At 52.0% G+C, this 14318-nt stretch overlaps 1 long non-coding RNA gene across 1 annotated transcript; it reads left to right on the top strand.

The window, feature by feature from the left end:
* The first annotated feature begins 7022 nt into the window (after positions 1-7022).
* Positions 7023-13738, top strand: LOC121150252. Its single transcript, XR_005882944.1, has 3 exons — positions 7023-8148; positions 12414-12590; positions 13399-13738. It is a non-coding gene; the product is annotated as an uncharacterized LOC121150252 (long non-coding RNA).
* The last annotated feature ends 580 nt before the right edge of the window (positions 13739-14318 follow it).

Genomic DNA, 14318 nt, shown 5'->3' with positions numbered 1-14318 from the left:
AGCAAGCAGAGATCGTGCGGGAACCAGGCCACTAGCTCAGTTTTTTTTTTTTTTTCCCCACTAGCTCATTCGCCCTGGGCTACTGGGTTTGCATTTATGGGATCCCTGCTGTGTACACTGCACCGTGCCATGTGGGCCAGCAGGAGGGAAGAAGCTGAGGAGCCACGCGCCTTTAACCACCTGGGAAGTGCTCTTTCCCTGTGGAGCAGTTTGTAGCTGTCCTCCCCTGACTCTGAGCAACTGGCCCTGAGGCCATGGCTCTGGACGGCTTCTCTGTCTTCAGTGGAAGTCTGAGTTTCGCACAGTTAAGTGCAAAAGTCCCCCATGCAAATAACAGCTGTGTGCACAGGTGGGGACTTCAGCTATGGCAGCTTGGGCCTGGCACGATAGCGTAGTGGTTAAGGTCCTCACCTTCCAAGCCCGGGATCCCATATGGGCACCAGTTCTGGTCCTGATGGGCCCACTTCCCATCCGGCTCCCTGCTTGTGGCCTGGGAAAGCAGTCGAGGACGGCCTGGATCCTTGAGACTGTGCTCCTGCATGGGAGACCCAGGAGAGGCTCCTGGCTCCTGGCTTCGGATTGGCTCAGCTCTGGCTGTTGCAGCCGCTTGGAGAGTGAATAATTGGACAGAAGATCTTCCTCTCTGTCTCTCCTCCTCTCTGTATAATCTGCCTTTCCAATAAAAATAAATCTTAAAAAAAAAAAAAAAGATGGCAGCTTGATTCCTAATAGCTGAAAACTAGGGATAATCCAGGAGTGGAATGAAAAGGTGTTTAACACAAAGAAAGATTGGATCTGCCCAAAGTTCAAAGAAAATATGTAATACTAAACACTATATAGGTAGATTTAAATTTGCACCAAAAGAAACTAACCTTTTTTTTTTTTTACAAAGTATTAATGGTTTTATCCACGTTCCTGTAACCCTTGACCCTTTGTGCCCTAATCAACTATGTAAAGATTATCAAAATAAAGAAAAAATTTTAGGGCCCAGCACGGTGGCGCAAGTGGTTAAAGGTCCTCGCCTTGCACGCCTTGGATCCCATATGGGCGCCGGTTCTAATCCCGGCAGCCCCGCTTCCCTTCCAGCTCCCTGCTTGTGGCCTGGGAAAGCAGTCGAGGACAGCCCAAAACCTTGGGACCCTGCACCCACGTGGGAGACCCGGAAGAGGCTCCTGGCTTCGGATCGGCATAGTATCGGTCCGTTGCGCTCACTTGGGGAGTGAATCATCGGACGGAAGATCTTCCTCTCTGTCTCTCCTCTCTGTATATCCGCCTTTCCAATAAAAAAATAATAAAAATAAATCTTTAAAAAAAATAATTTATGGCCCTGGCATTGTAGCCTGACAGCTAAAGTCTTTGCCTTGCACTCACTGGGATTCCATATGAGCGCCAGTTCTAATTCCATATGGCCCATCCAGCTCCCTGCTTGTGGCCTGGGAAAACAGTCAAGGACAGCCGAAAGCCTTGGGACCCTGCAACCCATGTGGGAGACCTGGAAGAAGTTCCTGGCTCCTGGCTTCGGATCAGTTAGATTGGGGAATGAATCAACAGATGGAAGATCTTTCTGTCCTCTCTGTAAATCTGTCTTTCCAATAAAAAAGACAAAGGAAAAGGGAGAGAAAGAGGGAGAGATAAAGAATGTCCCATGTTAGGTGCTTAGCTGATCCAGGAGCGTCCTCTGGGTCTCCCATGTGGGTGCAGAGGCCCTTGGGTCATCCTCCACTGCTCTCCCAGGCACATTAGCAAGGAGCTGGATCAGAAGTGGAGCAGCTGGGGAAATGAACTGGTATCCCTGTGGCATTGAATGGAGGATTAGTGTGCTGTGCCACCACCCCGTCCCCAAAAACATTTTTCCAGTTTTCCCTAAACTTTCGAATGTCCCCTTATGTTTACACCTGTGGCCAGCTCAAGGCATACAACTATTTCTAACACTTAAGGGTTCCCTGTTGATCCCATCCCATTCATTTACTACCCCGCCCAGAGAGCTCACCACCTATCTGACTGTATCAGCATGGACTCACTTTGCCTGTTCTTGAACTTCATGTGATAATACCTGTAGGTCATAACCGATGTACCCACTGCACGGGTAACGGTCACTTGGCTCATTCCTAGGGGCTGGCATCGGCTGCTGCCTTCCCTGGTACGTGGCAGGCAGGTGACTGGAAGTGGAACCGCTGAGACTTGAACCAGTGCCTGCATGGGACACTGGCATTATAGGCAGCGGCCTCAGCCGTTGCACAATGCCAGACCCTAGTCCTAGGGCAATTAGGGGGTGGGTATTGGCACATGTAGATAATAATTTTATTCCAAGCCCATGTCTCAGACAAAGGTAAAAATTGCAAGTGTAGACATTTATGAAGTACACAAATAGGAGCAGGATTCAACAGTGAGAGAGAAAACACATTCACGTGCCCGGCTGGGCTGCCCTCGCAGAGTGTTCCTGTGACAGAAAGATGAAGAGAGAAGAGACAGAATCTTCTGTCTGCTCGTTCACAACCCGAATACCCTCACAGCCAGGCTGAATCCAGGAACCTGAGCCTCCGCCCAGGTGTCCCGTGTGGGCTGCAGGAGCCCATGTGCCTGAACCCAGGCACCCCAGCACGGAGCTGCTTCAGCAGCAGACGCGGGACTCCACCGCAGACACTGGCGACGCAGGTATCCGAGGTGGCTTAACAGCTCCTGCCCCTATTCGAGGGATTTATTTTGGTATTTAATTTTTTTTTCAAAGGCAGAGACATAGAATAAGAGTGTCTCCCACCAGGGCTTTGCTTCATTCCTCCAGAAGTCTGCAAGGAGCAAGCCGGGGCCAAGCCGGGGCCAGCAGGCAGGAACTCAACTCAGGTCTCCCACACAGGTGGCTAGAATCTACTCCTCGAGCGCTCCCCTGCTGCGTGCCAGGATGCACGTTAGCAAGAAACTGGAGTCAGCTGCTGGGAGCTGAGCCTAGGCACTAGAGACACTATCATTTCAGGAAAACTGTTTATTTATTTGTATTTGGAAAGCAGAGGCAGAAACAGAGATCTTGCTCCTTTCGATTCAGTCCCCATGTCTGCCAACAGTCAGGGCTGAGCCAGGTGAAAACCAGCATGTGATGCAGGCCTCCCAGCTGGACCACCTTCCGCGGCTGGAGAAGGGCTGGCACTCACACTGGCACTCCACCCGGGATGCGGACACACCAACAGGAGCTTTTTCTGCCTCCAGAAGGCTTCCCAGATGCTCCTTGGCACATCAGTGAGCTCCCTTGCCGGGCCAAGACACAAGAGAGGGCGACTTTTGTCACTTTTCTCCCCCAGGGTGGAAGAAGCACATGACTTCTGTTATTCTGTTCACACACTGAATTTTGTTGATTTCCTGTTAAGCCACTATGTATTCCTGAAAGAAGGCCCTGCTTATGAAATACTATCTGCTTATGTATTGCTTCTTCAATCTGACAGGTTGTCATGTTTGCATCCATGTTCATATTAAAAGAAAATTTTCCTTTTTTTGTAGTGTTCCTGTCTGCTTTTATTGAAAAATATACACTATGAAATTAACTATTTTAAATTTTCCTGAGGGAAAAAAAAAATCCTGAGATAGATTACCATAATCCGGGCCCAGTGGCCTAGCAGCTAAAGTCCTCGCCTTGAACTCACCGCGATCCCATATGGGCGCCAGTTCTAATCCCGGCAGCTACTCTTCCCATCCAGCTCCCTGCCTGTGGCCTGGGAAAGCAGTTGAGGACAACCCAAAGCCTTGGGACCCTGCACCCACGTGGGAGACCCGGAAGAGGTTCCTGGCTCCAGAAAGGCTCAGCTCTGGCCGTTGTGGCCATTGGTAAGTGAACCCATAGATGAAAGATGTCTCTCTTTTTCTCTGTAAATCTGCATGTCCAATAAAAAATTAAAAAAAAAAAAAACTCTATTACCCTGCCTTTCAAATTATAACAAAGAAAACACATACTCTGATAAGCCATGAGTGGATTTTTTAAAGATTTATTTTATTTTTATTGGAAAGTCAGCTATATAGAAAGGAGGAGAGACAGAGAGGAAAATCTTCCGTCCAATGATTCACTCCCCAAGTGACCACATGGCTGGTGCTGCGCTAATCCAAAGCCAGGAGCCAGGAACTTCCTCCAGGTCTCCCACACGGTACAGGGTCCCAAGGCTTTGGGCCATCCTCCACTGCTTTCCCAGGCCACAGGCAGGGAGCTGGATGGGAAGTAGAGCTGCCGGGACTGAAACCAGTGACTATATGGGATCCCGGTGAGCTCAAGGCAAGCACTTTAGCCGCTAGGCCACTGCACTGGGCCCTATGAGTAGATTTAAAAAAAAAAAAGATTTATTTATTCAGCCACTAGCTAGCTGCCCTTGGTCGCGGGGTCGCTGTTGGCACCAGGGCCAGAGTCATGGCAAACTTACTTCATTGGTGCGTGACCACCGGGTGCATCTTCTTGTCCCTGTGGGCTTTCTCTTCGGATGCTAGCTGGACAGGAGGAGCAATGAAAAGCTCACAGCTTTCCGGAACAAGAGCATGCTGTTTAAAAGGGAGTTGAGGCCTAATGAAGAAGTTACCTGGAAATAAAGTCACAGGAGGTTCACCTTTTGCAAGTTGTGGGAGAAATAAAACCATGTTTATTATTTTTAAAAAAGATTTATTGAGCCCGGCGGCATGGCCTAACGGCTAAAGTCCTCGCCTTGAACGCGCTGGGATCCCATATGGGCGCTGCTTCTAATCCCGGCAGCTCCAGTTCCCATCCAGCTCCCTGCCTGTGGCCTGGGAAAGCAGTCGAGGACGGCCCAAAGCTTTGGGACCCTGCACCTGTGCGGGAAATCTGAAGAGGTTCCTGGTTCCCGGCTTCTGATCGGCGCAGTACTGGTCATTGTGCTCATTTGAGGAGTGAGTCATCGGACAGAAGATCTTCCTCTCTGTCTCTCCTCCTCTCTGTATATTTGACTTTACAATAAAAATAAAACAAATCTTTAAAGAAAAATATATATTTATTACTGGAAAAGTCAGATTTACACAGAAAGAGACAGATCTCTGTCTGCTGTTTCACTCCCCAAATAGCCACAACAGGCAGAGCTGAGCTGATTAGGAGCCAGGAGCCTCTTCCAGGTCTCCTATGTGGGTGCAGGGTCCCAAGGCTTTGGGCCGTCCTCGACTGCTTTCCCAGGCCACAGGCAGGGAGCTGGAAGGGAAGTGGAGCAGCTGGAACTAGAACCAGTGCCCATATGAGATCCTGGTGCATGCAAAGTGAGGATTTAGTCACTAGGTTACTGTGTCGGACCCCATGAGTGGATTTTTAATACATTGTTTGCACTAATACAAACTTTTTTTTCCTCATTGTCTCAAGTACACACACCTGTTCATATTTAAGGCATGTACATAAGAATACTCTTTTTTAAAAAATTCTGTGTCCCTGAAACAGAAAGAAACAGAAAGAGGTGCCTTCTCACTCTCCAACCTAGCGCCCTTCCCTTCCTCTCAGGCCAGCAGGTCTCGAGGACGGGGAGGAGGGCCGATGTCGGGGCGAAGATCGAGCCCAGCTTCCCTCGGCCCCGTGACTCAGCAGTTCCTCCTCATCCTCTTGCTCCCTCGTCCGCGAGAACGCCCCACGCGGGAGGAGCCCCCATCCTTTCCCTGACCTCGTGCTCCTTTTCTGGCCCCCGATGAGCTGCCTTCACTTTTGTCCCCTTCGGCGTCCGACTCCTGCCCGCAACCCAGTCAGGAGCCGCCCACTTCCAACCAGCCGACAAGGGACCCGGGTCCCGCCACGCGGGTCCACGCCTGGAGGCAGGCGGGGCACTCCTTCAGCCGCGCGTTTTGATTGGGCGCCAGGTCTAGAGCTTGCGACGCCATTGGCTGTGACGCCTGTCGTTCTGCTCCACTCTACTCGCGCCCTCCTCCCAACGGCCACGCGCGGCTTGCGCGTGCGCGCCAGCCCCGGCCTGGCTCCTCAGCGGGCGGTGGGCGGTGGGCGGGGGCGGCGGGGATGGGCGAGGGTAGGGGGAATGGGGAGCCGGGGTTGGGGGGATGGACCTGGGGCCAGGACGAGGGGCCATGTCTGTGAAGAGAGGGCTTCCGTTGGGGTTTTCTCGTCAGAGTTTGAAGGAGCGCCGCGGGAAGCAGTGTAGGGAGGTGAGGAGGGGCGACAGGGCCCACTGCCAGGCTGCCTTCCGCTGGCGTTTTCCTCATGAGTGGTGTGGGAAGAGGGCACAGAGGCCACAGCCGAGCGATAAACCGTGTGTTCCCTGGAACGGACTCATCGTGATCGGGAAGAAGGTGGAGTTGCTGGGTAGAAACACGCTCCAGCCCAGGATGGGGTTCCAGAAGCTTCCGCCTGAGGAGGACTGGAGAGCGGAGCGTGGGAAGACAGGTCGCAGTCCCGAGAGGATGAACAGGAAGCTCCTGCGTGGCTTAGCGAGTCCCCTGCACAAAGGCAGTCCCATACGCGGAAAGCAGGAGGTCCCACCTAAAGCAGAAGTGGAGTCCAAGCGCGCCCCTCGGCTATCAGTCGGGGCTCGCAGGGAGTCTGGGTTTGAGGAGAGGTTGAGGGCCACTGAGGATAGGATGAGGACCAGTGGTGAAGACATGAGATCCGAAGACTCTAAAATTGGACCGAATGAGAAAGAGTGGAGGGCAAATGGGGAGAGGAGGACAAGTGGGGAGAGGAGGGCAAGTGAGGGACAGAGGGCAAATGGGGAGAGAAGAGCAAGTGAGGGGCGTAGGGCAAGTGAAGGGCAGAGGGCAAATGGGGAGAGAAGGGCAAGTGAGGGGCGTAGGGCAAGTGAGGGGCGTAGGGCAAGTGAGGGGAGGAGGGCAAGTGGGGAGAGGAGGGCAAGTGACGGGCGTAGGGCAAGTGAGGGGCGGAGGGCAAGTGAGGGGCGGAGGGCAAGTGAGGGGCGTAGGGCAAGTGGGGAGAGGAGGGCAAGTGATGGGCGTAGGGCAAGTGAGGGGCGTAGGGCAAGTGACGGGCGGAGGGCAAGTGGGGAGAGGAGGGCAAGTGAGGGGCGGAAGGCAAGCACAGGTAGCCATATGTCCAGAAAAGACACACGCAGTTCCAGTGAAGAGAGGCTAAGGTCCATTGGAGAGGCAAGGTCAAGTGCAGACAGTGTGGTATCAAGAAGAAAGACTCAGGGGTCAAGTGGTGAGAAGCTGAGATTGAGTGAAGGAGAAAGTCTGGTGTCCCCAGAAGAGAGATGGATATTGAATGGAAAGAAGCTGAGGCTGAGTGCAGAGAAGCTGAGGTTGAGTGAAGGAGAAAAAGAAAACCCGGTGTCCCCAGGAGATAGACGGGGGTCAAGTGGAGAGAAGCTGAGGTTGAGTGGAGAGAGGTTGAGGCTGAGTGGAGAGAGGTTGAGGCTGAGTGGAGAGAGGTTGAGGTTGAGTGGAGAGACATTGGAGGACTCTCAAGCTGAGAGCATATATGAAGAGCCAGGTGAAAGAGCGACCAAAATCACTAAAGAAGACGTGGAGATTCCTTCTGGAAGTGCGAAGAGCGTTGAAGACCTCAAGTGGACTGTGGAAGGGGCGCAAGCTGAGGAGGATGCCTCCGCGGAAGTGAAAGAGACTTAGTCATGACTTGGTTTCTGTGGAGGAGAAAAGACGGAGATGTTGAAAACGCTAGTGAGTGAGAACGAAGCTAACAAAGGAAGAGAGACACGCGGAGAGGGAAGCAGGAAAAGGCACAGAGCAGCGGCCAGAACCAAGCCAGACTTTATTGATGCGGTCGAAAGGAGAGGGAATAAATGAAAAGGAGTTTCTGCTCAGGAAAGGTGGAGGCCAGGAGCCCTGACGCAGCATGATGGTGCTGAGGAGAACACTTGGAGGGACAAGACACTGTGCTACGGGGAGGGAAAATCAGACATTGGTTTCTTGGGGGAACAACTAAGAAGCTTGTAGGATAATGTTTGGCAAACAGGTTTGGATGGGGTAGAAAGATTTCACCCGAGACTTGGTTTGGAGTGTGAGGTGTGGGAGGATGAGCAGTGAGAGAAGTGGAGAATCACCCCTGGGTGAAAGGCAGCAGTGGACGGTTGTGGAAGAAGACCAGGCTGAAGTGAGCAAAACCCCAGAAGAAGGACCCAGAAGGACAGACTCCAGGGACACAGCAAGAGAAGATAAGAAAACTAGGCAGTGAAGAATAGTCAGAAGCCATATCCCACAGTGGTAATTAAGTTTGTTGGTTTATAAAGCTGTTTTCTCCATTATTCGTGCACACTCCTCCCCCACGCAGTCAATTTTGCAGTGAACATCACTCAGCAAGGCTGTGTACTCACGAAAGGGTACTTGAAAAAGTTCATGGGAAAATAGAATGAAATAAGTTTATTTAGGTACCAAAAGTTTTTTGAAACCCACATGTTGTTCTTCCACATGTGTCTCATGAACTTTGCGTATGTGTGGCAGGGGGAGATGACAGAATTTTCCATCCACTGTTTCACTTGGCCACACAACCACTGGGCCAAGCCAGAGACAGGAGTCAGGAATTCTGTTCTGGTGCCCCACATGGATGGCGGGAACTCAAGTACTCGTATTATCATCTGCTGTCTTCCCCGGGCCTGTGAACAGGAAGCTAAATTGGAAGCAGAGTCGCAGGGACTTGAACTGGCACTCCAATATGGGATACCAGTGCTGCGCGCTGCAGCTTAACTCACTGTGCCACAGCACTGGACTCTGAACCTCCTGTGAATCTGGACAAAGCTCCCCGCTCACTGACCTTTGTCTCACCCAGCCCTGTAGTGGTGTCCAGAATCATGCTGGCCTCTGCTGTCTTTCTCACTTAGCATGATCCCTACAAGTTTTCTCCATCTCTATATTGGTTGAAGTTGTCTCAAATGCTTGTACCTACTTGCATTGTTTCCATCCTTGACTTTTTTTCTCCTAAGATTTATTCATTCATTTGTTAAGAGTTACAAAGAAAGAGAGCGCTTCCATATGCTGGTTCACTCCCCAGATGGCCACCATGGCCAGGCTGGGCCAGGCCAAAGCCTGAAGCCAGGAGCTGCACATAAGTCTCCTGTGTGTGCGGCAGGAGCCCAAGCACTTGGGTCATCTTGCACTGCTTCTCCAAGGTCATTAGCAGGGAGCTGGAGCGACAGAATCTGATGCCCACTTGAGATGGTGCATTGCAGGCTGTGGCTTTACCCTCCAACGCACCACAGTGCTGCCACGCATGGCCCAGCCTGCCTCCTGCCTCGTCCTGTTGTCTTGTGGTCTGTTAGAGGATGGTGGGGCCACGCCTACAGCTCCTTTCTCCTTTCCTTCCTTCCCTCCTCCCTCTTTTGTTCTACCCTGTAGCAGTTTTAAGAACTTTATCCCCTCACCACTGGCATTGAATTTTTATATTTCAGTTCTTGTTTGTTCATGGAGGATTTTCTTCTGTTTCATATGTGTTTGTGCATTTTGGGGAGATTTTCCTCAAGGTTGGCTCTTTGGTGTTCTATCCATGTTGAAGAATGAGGAATTAAACAGAGCTAACAGGAAACTGCCCCTAAAGGGGGCTCACTGCCTTTTGGGCTTGGTGAGGGGCGGGACGAATGTTGGCACCACCACATTGCTGCTGAGATCCTAGAAACAGGCCAGGGGAAGGGCCTGGGGCCAGTGCTGTGGTCTCGCCCAGTGCCTTTGTGTTCAGCTGCATGCTCCCTTGGCCGCTACCACACCTCGTTTACTGCTCTTAGACTTGGTTCTTCCAGAGTAAATCCTGGGGGTGGGGCCAGGCTGAAGTAGGGCATGGAGGTGTATGAGTTATTTTTTTAAGATTTAATTTTTTAATTTTTTTAATTTATTATTATTTTTTAAAGATTTATTTTTATTATTTTTTCATTGGAAAGGCGGATATACAGAGAGGAGACACAGAGAGGAAGATCTTCCCTCCGATGATTCACTCCCCAAGTGAGCGCAACGGCCGATGCTATGCCAATCCGAAGCCAGGAGCCTCTTCCGGGTCTCCCACGCGGGTGCAGGGTCCCAAAGCTTTGGGCCGTCCTCGACTGCTTTCCCAGGCAGGGAGCTGGAAGGGAAGCGGGGCTGCCGGGATTAGAACCAGCGCCCATGTGGGATCCCGGGCGTGCAAGGCGAGGACCTTTAACCACTTGCGCCACCGCGCCGGGCCCAAGATTTAATTTTTTTAAAGATTTTTTTTTTTTTAAGGGAGAAGTCAGAGATACAGAGAGGAAGATCTGCCATCTGTTGATTCACTCCCCAAGTGGTCACAATGGCTGGAACTGAGCTAAGCTGAAGCCAGCAGCCTCTTCCAGGTCTCCCACGCGGGTGCAGGGTCCCAAGGCTTTGGGCCATCCTCGACTGCTTTTCCAGGCCACAAGCAGGGAGCTGGATGGGAAGTGGAGCAGCCAGGACAGGAACCAGCACCCCTATGTTTACAAGGTGAGAATTTAGTGGTAGAGCTACGACACTGCGACACTGTGCCCGGGTACTTGACTTCAGCCTTTGCGAGTGTAGACTGCGAAGCCACTCCCGGCTGCTTCCCTCGGAGCTCCCTGGCCCTCCGGTTCTTGGCTGTTTGGGGGCTAAGAGGGGAGATACTATGGACTTTCTGAGGTTCCTGCCTTCTGCTGGGTGAGTTCCACTCCGTCTCTCGCAGCTTGTGGGCTCTCAGAGCCCTCACCGCCCCACCAGTCCTGGGCCCCCACCCCGTCTGTGTGTTTTTCTATCGTTTCGTTCCCTAGCACCGAAAGGACATGAGCGCACGTGTGCATCCCATCTGCCACATTTGGAAGTCTCAGCCTCGTCATGGCACTCTCAGAGCAGCCCTCATTCATCCCCAGAGGGGACCCTGTGCTTTTGCTAATGAATTTTCCCGTTCATTGGGAGGTTCACATGGTAAAGTAGCCGCCCGCAGGACCCTTACTGCTCTTATAGTGTCTAGCGGACCTTACTGAAGGAGTTACTATCCTGTGCTGCAATTCCTTCTGTCTTAAACCATGCAGAACAAAGCAAGCCTCTGCTCCTGGCTGCTGGCTCCCTGTTTTCCTGGCCTGTGTGATGGACATAGGAGTGCCTTGCACTCCAAGACCTGTGAATATTCCTGGAAATGGGCAAATTATATGGTTGGGTGGAAGATGTGGGTCCCCTGGACTACCCTAAAAGCTGCTGTGGTGTCCTGGGAGGTGGGGGGAGCCCCCAGCTACGTCCCAGTGAGCAGGAAGCAGTGTGACGGAGCAGCCTGATGCTGGGTGGAGGGCCCTGAAAGCCAGGCCATGTGATTTGTTTTTTTCTTTCTTTTTTAAAAAAATATTTATTTTCAGTGGAAAGGCAGATTTTTTTTCTGTATATATATATTTTTATTGGTTATGTTGTAGGAAAGGCAGATTTACAGAGAGGAGGAGAGACAAAGATCTTCCATCCGCTGGCTCACTCTGATTTCTTATCTCACTGTTGTGCCTACACTTCAGACTGAAATCGGGTTAGAGGCCGTGGCTTCTCCAGTTTTCCAGTATGGTCAGTATCTAGTTGTCCCTGAAAGCAGATCAGTTTCACGAAGACAGCGATGTGTGTCTGTGTGGTGGCCTGCTGCAGTCTCACCAGCACACGGTGTAGATGAGGACACTGCGAAGAGTTTGTGGGAAGTGGGACTGAAAGGAGAGTTAGAGGGTAGGTCTCTGGCCTTGCCCCGCACAGGGGAGTGCCTGGGCCTGGTTCAGCCCTGGCTCCTGACCCCAGCTCACCTGTTCCTAGAAATGCAGGTCTTGGGAGGTCACAGTGATGCCCAGGCAGATGATTTCCTGCCTCCCATGTTGGATGCCTGGGTGGAGTTCTGGCTGCCAGCTTCAGCCCTGGCCCAGCTCTAGCTCCTGAGTGCACCTGGGGAGGGAAGCAGCAATGGGAGTTTTCTTTCTCAGTTTATCTGTCTTCTCCTCCTCTCTGTTTCTAATTTCTCTCTCTCCCTTTCTCTTTGTGTTTCTCATTACATTTTTTTTTAAATTTTTGAATCCATGCATCACATTTCAGCAACTTTACTGATCTCGATACAATTTGATATCTATTGAAAACTGGCTGTAACAGGGGCCAGCACTGAGCTGCCTCCTGCAATGGCTGTCATCATAACTGAGCACCAGTTCAAGTCCTGCTTGCTCCACTTGCTAACTAGCACCGTGTTCATGCACCTGGGATAACAACGGAAAACTACCCAAGCGCTTGGGTCCCCGCCAGCTCCATGAGAAACCCAAATGGAGTTCCAGGCTCCTGACCCTGACCTGAGACAGCACCAACTGTGACAGCCATTAGGGAGTGAACCAGCTGATGGAAGATCCCTCTCCCTCTCTCTGTCTCTTCTCTTCTGCTCTCTGCCTCTAATTCTGCCTTTCAAATAAATCTTTAAACTTTTAGAAATTTCTGTAATAATTTACTTTTTCTCAGACTATCTCACACCATCTCAAGTCTCAGACCCCTGATACTTGGCAGTTTTCCTGCAGGTTTGCTGAGACATGGTGCCTTCTGCCTGCGATGTGGTCTGGGTCGATGCAGTCTGGGTCGGCCGTCAGGCGGGAGCTGGGACTCTGCCAGACTGCTGTGGGAGCAGCTCCGTTCCCTGTCTCTGCTGTTTCTGATTCACTGGCCGGAAGCCACCTGCACACGCTGTTGGTCCCTCTGTAAGAATTCTGATTCCACGGGTAGACCCTGAGGCAGATGTTGGGTGCACCAGGGCGTGGGGGGCCGGGACTAGCTGTGGGGAGAGGCTCGGATTGCCCACGCCTCCGAGCGGGATCTGTCTTGCTTGCTCATGTTTACTGAGTTCTTGCATTTTTTTTAATGTTTGAATTTTTTAAAAAATATATTTTTATTACAAAGTCAGATATACAGAGAGGAGGAGAGACAGAGAGGAAGATCCTCCGTCCGATGATTCACTCCCCAAGTGACCTAATGGCCAGAGCTGAGCTAGTCCAAAGCCAGGAACTTCCTCCAGGTCTCCCACACGGGTGCAGGGTCCCATGTCTTTGGGCCGTCCTCGACTGCTTTCCCAGGCCACAAGCAGGGAGCTGGATGGGAAGTGGAGCATCCAGGACAGATATCAGCACCCATGTGGGATCCTGGCTCTGCAGGGAAGAGAATCAGCTTCCACCACCCCACCCCAGCAAAGCCAAGCAATGTACATGTGCTAGGTCCTTCCGGCAGCACTGGGAGATTGCATGTTGCTCTGTCAGCTCTAGCAGCTAGAAGCCCCCACGTCAGCCTGAGCCCACAGTGAGCCTGACCCAGGAGCCACAGGGGAGACCCCTGAGCGGGACTGCATTGGTCCTGAGCCTGCCTGGAACTCAGGCCACGGGGCGAGGCTGTGGAACACCCTGCCATTCCCCCAGCCCCTGCCTCCCAAGGGAATAACGCCTCTGCAGCGAATTTGCTAAGAATGCAAATGTGAAAACAAAACACCCCACAATGAGGCTTGTTTTCTTTCTCCAGATCTCTGCTTTCCCAAGATCATCCTGCCCAGCCTCTTGTGGCACTCTGAGAGCTGAGGGATTGGTACCGGCCCCTGGTGGCCCCCAACCTGGCTGCTTGGCAGCTGTGGGGAACCATACTGCCCACAGTTCACCAAGTGGGAGCCAAAGCAGCAGAGGTACTCTGCTCAGCCGAGATGCCATGGTCAGGCCACGGCGGCCATGGAGGCAGGTGAACATCCAGGCGTGGTAACCGTGTCTGCCGCCTCGGAAGTGCAGATTTTCAATGGTCTAGGTGGCTGGAGCTATAAGCAATATCGTCGCCTACTAAAATGAACTAAAACACACCCACTCTGGCAGACTGGGGACTTGTGAGTGACTTTGTGTGATTTTTTTGGGGGGGAGTTAATTTAGCTTGTTGCCAGGAAGCGCTGAACACTTGTTTGTGTCTGGTGATGGCCTGGTGGCCCTCGCGGCAGGTAGCGTCACGTGGTACAGGGGAGAGAGGAAGTGAGAGATAAGTGGGAGAGTGGGTCACTCCCTAAAGGCCTGACGGCTGGGACAGAACCTAGCTCCCTCCAGGAGCCAGGAACTCCATGCAAGTCTTCCAGGAAGACAGAGACCCAAGCCCCTGGACCATCCTGGGCTGTCCTGTGCACCGCCCCCGTGTCAGTACTTGAATATGGGATGCAGGTGTCCCAGCTGGTGGTATAACCCACACACCACAGTTGTCTACTCCAAGAATCGGAGTTTTTATGAAAGAGCCCCGTTTCTGGCAGTAGGATGTGTTAAAAGTGATCTTATGTTTTGATCTCTCTTAGAATTTCCTCAGTAATTGATTCTGCAAGCCTTCAGTGCTCACTGCATACCAGCTGGGGATGCAAGGAAAAATGGAGGGCCAGAGTCTTGCCCTCCTCTGCCCACCAGCCTCCCATCTCCTGC

Source organism: Ochotona curzoniae, unplaced genomic scaffold, assembly GCF_017591425.1.
Source record: "Ochotona curzoniae isolate NIBS_2020 unplaced genomic scaffold, NIBS_Ocur_1.0 scaffold_4937, whole genome shotgun sequence".
NCBI classification, from domain to species: Eukaryota; Metazoa; Chordata; class Mammalia; order Lagomorpha; family Ochotonidae; genus Ochotona; species Ochotona curzoniae.
This window is presented reverse-complemented; position numbering and strand designations above follow the sequence as displayed.